We start from the raw sequence: 14156 nt of genomic DNA on the forward strand, positions 1-14156 counted from the left end.
CCCGTATCCTCAGATTCGTAACACACAGATTCGTTCGCTAATGGGTTTCCACCGCATCACTCGCTTCATCTGCTTGCCCATCACTACGAAACCAACTTCATGCTCTGCTTTTCCACCGCCGCTGTGATAGATGTTATACTTGAATGCAGTGTTGGTCGTTCACGTTCTCTGGATCTAGGCCATCGGACTTCTTGAATAGCAGCCACGTTCACTCCAACCTTCTGCAGTTCACGAGCCAGAAGGCTCACTCTTCCAGGTTCATTTAGGGTCCTGACATTCCAGGTACCGAGTTTCCAATCATAGTCCTTATTTCGTTGCCGGGTCGGTTGCCAAAAATAACGTTCTCTTTTTCTTCTATCTCCATTTTCGTGGTATTTGAGAGGCTTCAGTAAGCTACCTTACCGGGGTCGCGTTACCTACATCACGATGATGGGGCTGCCACCTTAGGTATAGCTGACGCAATACAGCATTTCGTTAATCAGCCGCTGGGTACCAGGCAGACGCTGTTTGAGCCGCACCTCCTGGTGAACAGACGCTCGAGGCGTACCTTCTCACTCTAGCTGATGTCAGAAGGACAACAGTGCCCAGGCTGCACTACCAGCTAAGTACACAACCCTTAGCTGGCGGTCTTTTGTCATCGGATGACCCGTGGAAGCGTGAGATAGGGACTTGTGGGGACCAGAGCTCTGTTGGGCGCTCCTTCCTTGATGTCAACCCACCATTTTGCAGCCCGGTTCTGGTATATTCAACTGTAATAATCACATACGGTTGTATACTATTTCGCCGAAAACCATTTCGCGGAATGTATCAACTCTCCGAAATACTTTTCGCGGAATGCACCTTTTTTCCGAAAGACATTTCGCGGAATGCACCTTTTCACCGAAAGTCATTTCGTGGAATGCCATTTGGCGGAATTCAGTTAGAATAATTTTCATTGAAATATTTACAGATTTCTGCTTAATTACACATGCAATCCGGGCTAAATTCTTTTGAATTGTGATTTAAATAATGAAAGATGATAATTCTTTCTTTGAATGACCGCAGATGGTCGATATAACACAAAGTGAGAAAACAATGCCTTCTTGAAATGGACACGTTTGCTCGGTATAAAGAAACGAAAGAAGGTAGTCCCTTTTATGGATTAACGCATCTGTCCAGTATAAAGCAAAAGGAAAGGTTTCAGCCAGTGTAGGGCCAGAGGGGGCCAGGGGGCTGGGGTGGCGTCGCCCCCCTAAATTGTGGAAAGATTGAACGAGTACTGAAATGAATTCCCTCAATCATGTGCACTTTACGATCCAATCATATACAGATGTAGGTGGTTCAAATTCAAAAGATTCCTAAAACTTATTAGGGCATCCAGGATCCATAATATATGAAAGTTCAAAACAACTCGAAACATTTCGGGCTCAAAAATTTTCCTTGAAATCCTTCTAGAAGCTCCCTTGGGAACTTTTGAATTCCTCCGGAAAGTTATCCACAAATTCCTCAGAAAATCGTTCGAAAATCCTTCTCATGTAATTGTAATTCCTCCTTATCTAGAAACCCCTACTAATTTTGTTTAGGGAATTCACGAGCAAATTCCTTGAAGATTTCTTTTCTTCTCTCCAAGATTTACTTCTAGATATTTCTTCGGCTATTCTATCTTCAGGAAGAATCCGGCATTTCCTTCAGGCATGCATTCGAGAGTTCTGTCAAGAATACGTACGGAATTTCTTCTCAAAATTCTACCAGAAGTTTCTTCAAAAATTCATGACGGAAATCCTCCGATTTAGCTCCATAATTTCACTTGTAAATCTATAAGAAATTCCTTCGGAAATTCTTCTAGGAATTTCTCCGGGCATTCCTCTCGGAACTCTTCCTTTAATTCCTACGGGATTACTTCCAGGAAATTTTCCGGGAATACCTCCAATTCAATAGCGAAATCATCTAGCATTCCAATCTGGAATTCTTTTCGCAATTACTTCAGAATGTCCTTCAAGAAATCCTCTTGAAATATCTTCATGAATTTGTCCTGGAATTCGTCCAAGTATTTCCCCAGAAATTCTTACAGGTATTTTCAGTGGTGCGAATTCTCAATCTCAGTGACTGAAATTTGTTGGATATTGATACCATTCCCTCTTCACACTCATTTCCTAGCAGTGAAAACTGAAAATGGTTAGCAGCAACAATCAAAGATAAAGTAAACAAAAGACCTCTCTCCTCATTGCACACGCAGCCCGCACTGACAGTCTATTCAGTTCACTCGCTGCTGTGTGAATGCGACGGCCCTATATAAATGCATGGGTGAATACTATCACTTGAAAGACAATGACAGGAAATTTGTGCCGAATGATCATCAGCTTCAGCCCGCTGTTGGCAAACCGAGCTTGCTAAGCTACTCCTGCTTTGTCGTTCTGACTGAAAGGCACCGTCATAGGCAAAGAGGAGCAGAGAAAATACAAAACAAAAGAATCACACTCAGCAGGCATTGTTGATAAATTGCACCACTGGGTATTTTTTCGGGAGTTTCTTCAGGTACTTCTCCGGGAGATTTTCCTCAGAAGTGGACTAGAATTTCTTCCAGATTTCACTCGGAATTTACTCGGATATCTGCCAAGAGTTCTTCCAGAAATTTCTTCGGAACAATCCGCAGGGATTTTCTTCAGCAATTCATCTGGGAATACTTTCAGGATTTCATCTGGGAATTTCTGCATTAATTCCTGCTGGTATTTTTTTTTGGGATTCCTTCAGATATTTTTTCGGAAATTCCTTTAGAAACTTCTCTAAGAATTATTTCAGGACTTCCATGTGGGAATTCCTCCGGAAGTGCTTGTGGGAGTTCCTCTGGGAGTTCTTCCAAGAGTTTTTCCAAGAAATTCTCCGATAATACCTCCAGGAACTTCACAGGGAATTCCTGGACGATATTTGGTAGGAATTTCACGGGAAATGGGATTTCGGAAGTTCCTTCAAAAATATTTTTTCTCTTCCTTCAGGGTATTCCACCGGATGTTCCTTTGAAGTTCCACCAGTAGTTCCTTCGGGAATTCAATCAGGCTTTCTTCCAGGAATTCATTTGGCATTTATCTACAAATTCCTCCAGAAGATCCTCGGAGAATTTCTCTGGGAGTTCTTTCGGAAATTCCTCCGGGAGGTTCTTTTAAGCTTCCTTTAGAGCTCCTCCTGGAATTCTTACGGAAGTTCCTTTGAGAGTTCATCCTAGAATTTTTATGAGAGTTCCTCCAGGATTTTCTCCGGAATTTTTTCCTGTAGTTCTTCAATAAATTCCTCCAGAAGTTCCACCGACAGTTTCTCCGAGAATTCTCTGATAATTTCTCCGAAAATTCCTATAGAAAATCCCCCGAGAGTTCCTCCGGAAATTACTCTGGGAGTTCCTCCGGGAGTTCCTTTTCAGAGAAACACCTGGAGAAACTGCCGGTGAAACTCCCGGAGGGATTCTCGTAGAAATTGCTGGTGGATCTCTCGGAGGAATTCCCGAAGGAACTTCCGGAGGAGCTCCCGTAAGATCTCCCGTAAGAACTCCCGGAGGAATTTCAGGAGGAACTCCTAGAAGAATTCCTAGAAGACCTCCCGGATGAGCTCCCAGAGAAACTATCGGAAGAACTTCGGGAGGAATTTCCAGCTTAATTTCTGAAGAAAGCCTAAATGATTTCCTGAAAAATGCCTGAATAATTTCCTGGAATAGCTTCTGGTGGAACTCCCGGAGGAATTTCCGGAGAAACTCCCAGATGAATTGCTGGTAGAATTCCCGGAGGAACTCTCGAAGAAATTTTCTGGAAGAATTTCTGAAGAAACTCCCGGGAGAATTTTCAAAGGAACTCCGGGGAAACTACCAGAAGCATTCTCGGAAACAAGAGAATTCATCTTATAGACAAATCTCGTCTAGCTGAAACCTTTGTTGGGGTTTGTAGCTGGACCATCATCAGAGGACCTCCCGGAGAATTCCCTGAGGAGGTCGCAGAGAAATTCTCGGAGGAGCTTCTGGTGGAAAGTCTATATAAATTCCTGAAGAAGCCTAAATAAATTCCAATTCTGCCGAAATTCCCGGAAGAATTTTCAGAGGAACTGCCGATAGAACTACCGGAATAATTCTCGAAGGAAATCCTAGAGAAATTCTTGATGGAAATGTCGGTGGAACTCCTGGAAGAATTCCAGGAGGAATTTTCGGAGAAACTTCTGGAGGATCTCCCAGTGGAAATCTTGAAGTTTCCACCGGAATTCTTCCAGGATATCATTGCGAATTAATTTAGGAATTCCTCCGAAAATTCCATTGTTGATTTCATTTTCGGTATAATTTCTGTATAAATTTCCGGTGGAATTCCTGGAGAAATTCTTTGAAATTTGCACAAGAAATTATTCGGAACAATGGACGGAAAATTGTATGGAATTTACACAAGAAATTCGAAGATTTTTCGTGAATTTCTCAGGAATGTTCACTGGCAATTCTGCGGAATTTCCACGGAATATTCTTAATCTTAAAAATTATGGTAAACAGCACGAAATTATTTGAATTATTGCAAGGATTTCTGCAGAACTTATAAAGAAGTTCATGAAGATTTTCTTGGAGTAAATAATGGTGGAATTTTCGGATCAATTCCCGGCAAAATTTATGGTGAAATTCCTGAAGACACTGCCGAAGAAGTTGCTGGAGGCATTCCTAAAGAATCCCTGATAGAATTTCGGATAGAATGCCAGAAGCAATTGTCGAAGGAATTCTTGGAGAAAGCTTGCATATTGATTTTTCTGCCTATTTTATAATAATAATATTATTTACAGAGAGGATTTGTTTAGAAATTCAGATGTATGGTTCTAGTTTTCTTAAACTTTTGGAAGAATGCAGGATTTTTAAAATAATTGTTATAGTCGATTTTATATTCTTTCTTTCGTTAATATTTTACTCACTTTATTAAAAAATATCTGATGAGCAATAAATCACGCATTTTTAAATCCATTATTGTTTTAATCATTATTGTTTCAATTTGGTTTGGATTTGTTTTCATATATTAATATTCATGTGTTTTTATAAAACTACTTTAAAACTACGATTTAGAAGACCAAAAAGTTGTCCCCCATCCTTCTCGAAATCCTGGCTGCGCCCATGAAAGGTTTTGCCTACTTTGAATGGATGCGTCTGCCCTAGAGATAGTCGGGTTCTACATTTTGCAAACCCGAACCCGATTTGTAAATATCCTTCAAACCCGGATAGTTTCCACTCGAGTACCCGAGAATTTTATTTTATTTTTTTTATTTGTAAACTTGTACTTAACTCGAACCCGACATAATTTAATTATTTAAGCTCGCACTAAAGTTTTGCCCAGAAAATTCAAACTATATATTTACTGGTTCTATAAGCCCAAACAACGAACAAGCTTAACAATTAACAAAACTGAATAAAATAATGTTCAGTATTTTATTTCTCAAACCCGTACCCGACCCGAACCCGATATTGTACTAATTTTCAAATTTGAATCCGACTCAAACTCGTCGGCTACGGGTTCGATTTGAGTTTCGGGTTTCAAAACCCGAAACCCAACCATCTCTAGTCTGCCCCGTATAAGGCGAAATGAGTTGATAATGTCTTCTTTAAAAGAACGCGCTTTGCCCGGTATAAAGCGAAGGGAAGAGTAACGACTACTTTAAATGAATGCATCGATTGTATGACATTTGCCAGAAAACCATTTGCCAGAATGGTTTTTGCCAGAAACCCATTTGCCAGAATGGACCATATGCCAGAAAGCCATTCCCCAGAATAGACCATTTGCCAGAATGTAATTTGCCAGAATGCACCATTCCCCAGAAATAGTAAAACTGGAAATTCCAATTGTTATTGATGGCTAAAGAATAGAAACAAATTATATAAAGAAGGTAATTTTGCATAACGTGGATTTGGCATTGTTTATTAATAAAGGGATTTGCGGTATAATTAATTTTCATAAAAGGGATTATTCAACATATTGAACAATTTTCAGAAAGGTGGATACTATTTATCAAAAAAAAAACATATTTGTCTAATACAAACAAACTGTTAACGAATGGATATCATATTTCTTCGTCTCATTCCAGACGCAGACTTCATTTCAAAAATTAAATCATATCTACAATTGGATAATATCATTTTAAGTCATACAAGACGCCATTTAATTTCATTGAAGAAGTTATATCTACAAGTCTAAGCAAAATGTCTATCAAAAGAAATCATATCCACAATTGACCTATTCAACAACGTACATGGGCAACCACCTACGTTTAAAGAAGGGATAACATCTTCTTCTTTTTCATTGGCATTACATCCCCACTGGGACATAGCCGCCTCGCTGCTTAGTGTTCATTCAGAACTTCCACAGTTATTAACCGTGAGGTTTCTAAGTCAAGTTACCATTGTTGCATTCGTATATCATGAGGCTAACACGATGATACTATTATGCCTCGGGGAAGTCAAGACAATTTCCAAACCGAAAATTACCTAGACCGGCACCCGGAATCGAACCCAGTCACCCTCAGCATGGTCTTGCTTTATAGTCGCGCATCTTATCGCTAGGCTAAGGAGGACACCGGGATAACATCTATCCTTGCCTTAATCGGAGCAAGCACCTTTTTTTTAAAGAAATGTATCATATCCACCAATCACCATTGCTTCATTTCAGACAAACGCAAATTTTTGCAATACTTGCAAAGAAGGGATCACATCCACCCTTGCTTTAATTCGGAAAAGCGCCTACTTTTAAAGAAGGAATCACATCCACCATTGCTTCATTTGTGGAAAACGCCTACTTTTAAAGAAGCGACCACATCCACCATTGCCTTAGTCCGAGCAAGCGCCTTCTTTTAAAGAATGAATTAGATGCACAATTACCCTTATCCGGAAAAGCGCCTTCTTTTGAAGAAGGTATCATATCGACCATTGCCTTAATCTTGGCAAACACCTTTTTTTAAAGAAGGGTTCATATCCACCATTGCCTTAATCCGGGCAAGCACCTACTTTCAAAGAAGGTATCATATGCACCATTGTTTTAATCCTAGCAAACGCTTATTTTTAAAGAAGGGTTCACATCAACCATTGCCTTAATCCGGGCAAGCGCCTAATTTCGAAGAAGTTATCACATTCACCATTGCCTTTATTCGGACAAGCGCCTTCTTTTGAAGAAGGGATCGTATCCATCATTGTTTTAATCCTGACAATCGCCTATTTTTAAAGAAGGGTTCACATCCACCGTTGCCTTAATCCTAGCAAGCGCCTGCTTTTAAAGAAGGAATTACATCAACCATTGCGTTAATCCGGGCAAGCGCCAATTTTAAAAGAAGGAGTCACATCCACCATTGCCTTAATCCGGGCAAACACCGATTTGAAAGAAAGGATCACATCCGCCATTTTTGCCTTAATCCAGGCAAGCTGCTATACTCGGCTTATGTATGCATATGTCTTATATACAGATTAGGTATTTTCAATTCTATTATCGACAACAACAAAGAAAAATTATAAAAAATGTCCCTTATGCCAAATGACCCTCTATTTTAACGCTGTTCATAGTTATGCCAAAAGTTTATGGCGTTAAGAATTATTGCGCATACTGGGCAAACGCGTGCATGGCAAATAGATGATGACCAATTCTGGGGAATGGTCCATTCTGGGGAATGGTACATTCTGGCGAATGGCTTTCTGGGGAATGGTGCATTCTGGCATACGACTTTCTGGGGAATAGTCCATTCTGGCATATTGATTCTGGCAAAAGGTCTTCTGGCAAATGACTTTCTGGCGAATGTCATACAACCGAATGTATATGCTTGGTATAAGGTGAAAGGAGTTGACAATGCCTTCAAAAAGAACGCGTCTGTCCAGTGTCAGGCGACGGTAAGGGTAACGTCTACTTTAAATGAACGCGTCTGCTTGGTATAAGGAGAAGGGAGGGGCAATGCTTTCTTTAAGTGGATGCATCTGCCCGGTATAAGGCGAAAGGAGGAGTAACGCCTACTTTAAATTGATGCATCTGCCCGGTATAAGGCGAAAAAAGTTGATAATACATTCTTTGAATAGATGGGTCTGCCCGGTATAAGGCGAAAGGATGGGTAATGCTTTCTTCAAGTGGATGCATCTGCCCGGTATAAAGCGAAGGTAGGGATAACGCCTTTTTGAAATGGGCGCATCTGCTTAGTATAAGGCGAAAGGAGTTGATAATGTCTTCTTTAAAAGAACGCGTCTGCCCGGTATAAGGCGATGGGAAGAGTAACGTCTACTTCAAATGAATGCATCTGCTTGGTATAAGGCGAAGGGAGGGGTAATGCTTTCTTTAAGTGGATGCATCTGCCCGGTATAAGGCGAAAAGAGGGGTAGCGTCTTCTTTGAATGGATGCATCTGCCCGGTATAAGGGGAAAGTAGTTTATAATGCTTTCTTCAAAAGAATGCGTATACCTGGTATAAGGCGAAGGGAGGGGTAATGCCTGCTTTAAATGGATGCATCTGCCAAGTACAAGGCGAAATGAATTGATAATGTCTTCTTTAAAAGAACGCGTCTCCCGAGTAACACAATTCAGACTAATTTGGTTGCAGCAACTTATGCATGACTTGATTTGGTCATATATAGGTCTTACTTACTCGTTTATGACAAATGTGTTGCTTGGGTCTGTCCAATGTCAGGCGAAGGGAGGGGTAACGTCTTCTTTAAATGGATGCATCTGCCAAGTATAAGGCGAAAGGAATTGATAATGCTTTCTTCAACAGAACGAGTCTGCCGGTATAATGCAAAGAGAGGGGTAACGCCTTCTTTAAATGGGTGAATCTGCTCAGTATAAGGCGAAAGGAGTTGAAAAAACCTTCTTTAAAAGAACAAATGTACCCGGTATAAGGGGAAGTAATAAGAAATGCCTTCTTTAAATGGTAGCGTCTGCCCAGCTCCGAGTTTGGAAGATGATATTAGCATTTCCATATCATAGTTTTCTTCGTTTTTCTGACATCAACATCTAATACTTTCGTTTTCTCTTGTTTCAAAGTTTTTTTTAATTGTTTTGTCTCTGTCTTTCTTTTCCGTAAGGCTCCGTAGCGCTCCGCAGGCCATCCGGAAGATGCTCTCAGTTGAACCACACCTCGAGTACGACGACACGACACACCATCCCTAATGCCAAATGCCTGTATGGCCTGCTGGAATTTCCTGATGCCGAACATTAAACCCCGTCCTTCCTTACTGTATGCAAATCTAATCTCGAATCATCACGAGAAAGTTGACTTCTATCCCTCTCTTACTAAATTCAATAAAAAGATGATAGTGATTGTACATATCACAAATAATCGTGGCTCCGTAATGTGCCATTTACGCCTGAGCCTATCAAATATACGAAATTGAAAAAAAATATGATTGAGTGAATAATTAGTCATTTAAGCAAAAATTCTTTTCACGTCATATTCTTTATTCCACTTTAAATCGTGGATACTTAGGAGGTTTCTACTTTCTTCTAAATAATCGAATGTTGTCGAAATAAGGAATTATGTATAGAGATGCGAACGTACACATTTACAAATTAATGAAAAATCGGAAGAAATGTCCTGGAAATGAATATGTAAATGCGATCAATATTAAACATCTAAAAATATTCAGCGAAAAAAATGTTGTCTAAGTAGGTATCATTATAGCTGTTATGACTAGTGCTGAAGGCAATTTAATAATTAGCAGCCATCGTTTAAATTGATTTGTTGCCACACGGCGCTGTCGACATTAAGGTCGAAATAAATTCCCCATCATGCTTCGTTCGAACAACATAAATCATCAGCACTAATGCATATTCAACAAACCTGGGGATATAACCCCCTCCAGTTAACAAATGCGATGAAAACCCGTGTTTTCAACACCGTCTAATTTGTGCGACAGGTTGACCAACTGATCGAGTTCGTTCTGGAGCGCGAATTGGAGTTTCAGGTTTTATTTTCTTCTTCTGTCATTCCTGTGGCTGGTCTCGTTGAAATAGTATTGATTTGCATTTTTATTACCCTTTCAAGAACCGAACTCAGTTGCTACCTCTAAAAATGTTTGCAGAATTGCTGATGGCGTAGGTACAGTTAAATTTGCATTTTTGTGATTTAGAAAATAGCTTTTAATGGCTTTGAAGTCTTATCTAGGTGACACACCAGCAGTCTGGACAGTGGACAGTTATTTTAAGCACAACCGTTACACTGATAACTGATGTTTCATGTTTTGGTTTTAAAAAAAGGTCATCAGAGAGCTTTCTTACTTTGTCAAAGGCATTCGTGATGTTATACTGAGGATAAATTAGGGGTACCAATAAGACAGTAATGTCTCATAGACAAATATCCAAGCTAGCACATATAAGTAGATATGAATTCATGTCAACTAGGATATTGTAGGTACAGCGGCCGTAAATTAAATTCCATCATAGTTGACAAAGATTCAGAGAAAGTAGGTTTTTTCCGTCACGATTCTTCTCCTCATCCAAAACTTTATTGATTCCATCTTAAATAGCTTTCACTGGTTGTGACTAAACCCTATTCTCAGAGTTATTTCAGGCCTACGTTCAAACGTAACTCAATCAAACAGTGACCAAAGGGCGCAAAATCACACTGCTCCCGACTCGTCTTGCTCCCACTACAATCAACGGGCTTCTGTCTGGGAAGGCGCCCTACTGACAGACTGAGAAACATCCCAAGTTGAAAAAAGCACTCATTCGACAAAAGTACAAAACAACTTTCGAAATACAAACACAACAATGGACCAAAAGTGCCCTCTTCAGTGTCGTAGCCTCGCTTGACGTCGTTGATGAAAAAAAGAGTCTTCAGCCAGCATCCATCGTATCACCTCGTGCCAATCTAATTTGCCCAGGGCCATCCGCGGGGCTGCTGCACTCGGTAGCAACTCATTCAGTAGGGTAGCAACACTTCTTCTTCTTCTTCTTCTTATTGGCATTACATCCCCACACTGGGACAGAGCCGCCTCGCAGCTTAGTGTTCATTAAGCACTTCCACAGTTATTAACTGCGAGGTTTCTTAGCCAAGTTACCATTTTTGCATTCGTATATCATGAGGCTAACACGATGATACTTTTATGCCCAGGGAAGTCGAGACAATTTCCAATCCGAAAATTGTCTAGACCGGCACCGGGAATCGAACCCAGCCACCCTCAGCATGGTCTTGCTTTGTAGCCGCGCGTCTTACCGCACGGCTAAGGAGGGCCCCGGGTAGCAACACTTATCCAGCGTAATTGATGTAACTGATTGATAGTTAAGTGATGGCGCAAGTCGAGCCAAGGTTGAAAGAAACTATCGGCCCATCGCCGGATCGGGGGGCCATCCACCCATCGCGGCCCCGGGGGAAAAGTAGTCGAAATTTCTCCGGAAGAAATTGGGGAAAATTGACTGAACTCGGGTCGAAAGAACTATGCGGGATACAATAGCTGCCACTTTCGAACCATCACAAAGCATTATTGAACGGTAAATTGAAAATAGTTGCTAATCACAAAAATAATGCAGTGATCGCGTCAAAAAGTAGTCGGATAACTAATGTATGACACTTATGCAGCCGTAGTTCTTCTCTTCCCAAGACGTTGCCCAAAGAGTCTTAAGCAACATTTTTCAACATTATTCTTTCTTTTGATATCAATAAAATTTGTCAATTACTCATTTCATAATTTTTTTGGAGTAGATTTTCCATTTAGGCAGTTTCCAATTTCCTTTCTATGATAACGATTTGAAATTATTTTGTATTACATTAAGCGATTCACACAAGTTTGTAGGTGGCGAGGAATTTTTGAAGAAATTTCTCAATGATTTCTCCTAAGACAATTTACGTAAGTATTCCCAAACGAACGGAGTTTCGAAATTAAATTCTGAAGAAATTCCCGACATTCTTAAATTTCTGCAAGAATTTCTTAGGACATTCCTCCAAGAATTCTTTCAGATTTTTTTTGGGATTTCTTCTGAAAATCTTTCGGGAATTACTTCGGAAATAGGGGAAATGTTCCTTTAATTCATACCATGTACCCAAATCAATACCATTCGAAAACAAAGAATTGGTGCGCAAATTGTTTTATTTCTCATTTTTGTGATTTTTTTCAGCAGTGAGCACGCCGGATAACAACAAAACACGACACAAATTGAGCCTAAATTGCCTGTTTTGCAAATGTTATTGATATAGGAGCATGTTATTAATAATGGAACAGATACCCTAAATCTAGAAATTTCTTAGAAAATTTCTTATAATATTCCTTCGAAAATTCCAAGAAGGAATTATAAGACAATTTTGAAAGATCCTTATTTTAGGATTATTTTCAGTATCTACAACACCAACGGGAAATTCCTAAAACAACCTTTGGAAATTTCTCTATGAATTTCTTCGGAATATATTTTAAGAATTCTGCCAGTGCTTTCTCAAGAAATACCTTTGGAAGCTCTAGGAAGAAATTTCTTCAGAACTTCCTCCAGGAATTATTTTAGATATTCTTTCGCTAATTCCTCCGGATTTTTTAAAATAATTCTTGCAGAAATTCCTTTGGCCTTCTGAGAATTCTTTCGGGAATCTCTTCAGAAAATCCTTTAGATTTTTTTAGGAATCCTTCGTAAATTTTATTTGGAAATTATTTTGGGAATTTCTTCGAGAGTTGTTTAAAAATTCGGTAGGAAATCCTTTGAATTTTCCGATAGAAAAACCTTCCTTTAGGATTTCCTATTTCATTCTTCCATAATTTACCGGAAGATTTTTTTCAATTTCAACAAAATTTGCGGAATAATTCCTGCAGGAATTTTACATTGTTTTACTGAAGAATTTTCTGGAGTAATTTACAAAGCCTTACATTTACCTGGATACCTTGTAATCACCGATTTCGGAGCTTATGGGTAATATTTTCAATTATTTATAATTATAATTGCTTGAATATTTATAAGCGAGATGCTTTGAATTGTTTTTGTTTTGAATTAAAGATTGTATCAAATCACTGCTCAAAGGAACATTGGTGAACTTCGTGAAATTTTTATTATCTGCCTTTTCTACTAAACATCTTTTCACCTCTGGGTCACTAGCAAGATCGTCGTTGACTTAAACAAACTACGAAAGACGGAAACTCGAATAGCAAAATTGTAAGTGCTCAAGAGCAAAAACTATTTTATCAGTTATTTCAGCAGAAGAAATAATCATCTCTTTAATAGCACACTTGGTCGTGCATAAGTCTAAAAAGTATACGCTTCCTTCTTTAAACGATGAATTTACCCGGCATACGACAAAGGAAGATACGATTCTTTCTTACAAATAATGCATTTGCCCGGAACAACACAAGGAAGGATATACATGTGCATTTATTCAGTTCTAGCAAAGGAAAGATATAATTCCTTTTTGCAAAGGATGCATTTGCCCGGCAAAAGGCAAAAGAGGATATGGTTCATTTGTTCAATTCAGACATTTGCTTAGTTTAAGGCAAGAGAAGATATGATCCATCCTGTCTAAGAATGCAAGAATGTCAAATGACAAAAGACGATATGGTTCCTTCTTCCAATTCTGGAATTTGCTCGGTTTAAGCCGAGGAAAGATAAGATCCTTTCTTTCAAGGGTCCAGCAAGAGGCAGAATATGATTTAGTTCATTCTTTGAATTCAAGCATTTGCTCGTTTAGAGGCAAGGGAAGATAAGATTCCTTCATTTATAGGATACATTTGTTCGACAGAAGATAAAAGATGATTTGGTTCCTTTGTTCATTTCAGGCAAGTGCTCGGATTAAGGCACAGGAATATATGATCCCTTCTTTCAAGGGATGCATTTGTCCGGAAAAAAGGCTAGGGAGGATATGGGTCCTTCTTCCAATTCAGGCATTTGCTTGGTTTAAGGCAAGGGAAAATATGATATGATTCTTTTTTGCAAAGGATGCATTTGCCTGGCAGACGGCTAGAGACGATATGGTTTCTTCTTTCAATTTGAGCATTTGTTCGGTTTAAGAAAAGGGAAGTGATGTCTGCATGTATGAGCGAAAAATACTTTTCATACCGCATGGGAGAATACGAATTCCTTTCCTAATAAAAAAGAGAAATGAGAAAGTTTTCTAGCATATGTACTCTTACACGCAAAACAAAACTAGCCATCAATGTGAAATTAATTTATTGCTGATTTATCTTGCTGGTAGGCATGTCAACATTCGAAATGTTTCCGCTTTTACAGGAAGCTTCTTTATTCTCAA

This window comes from Armigeres subalbatus, chromosome 2, assembly GCF_024139115.2.
Source record: "Armigeres subalbatus isolate Guangzhou_Male chromosome 2, GZ_Asu_2, whole genome shotgun sequence".
Classification (NCBI taxonomy): Eukaryota; Metazoa; Arthropoda; class Insecta; order Diptera; family Culicidae; genus Armigeres; species Armigeres subalbatus.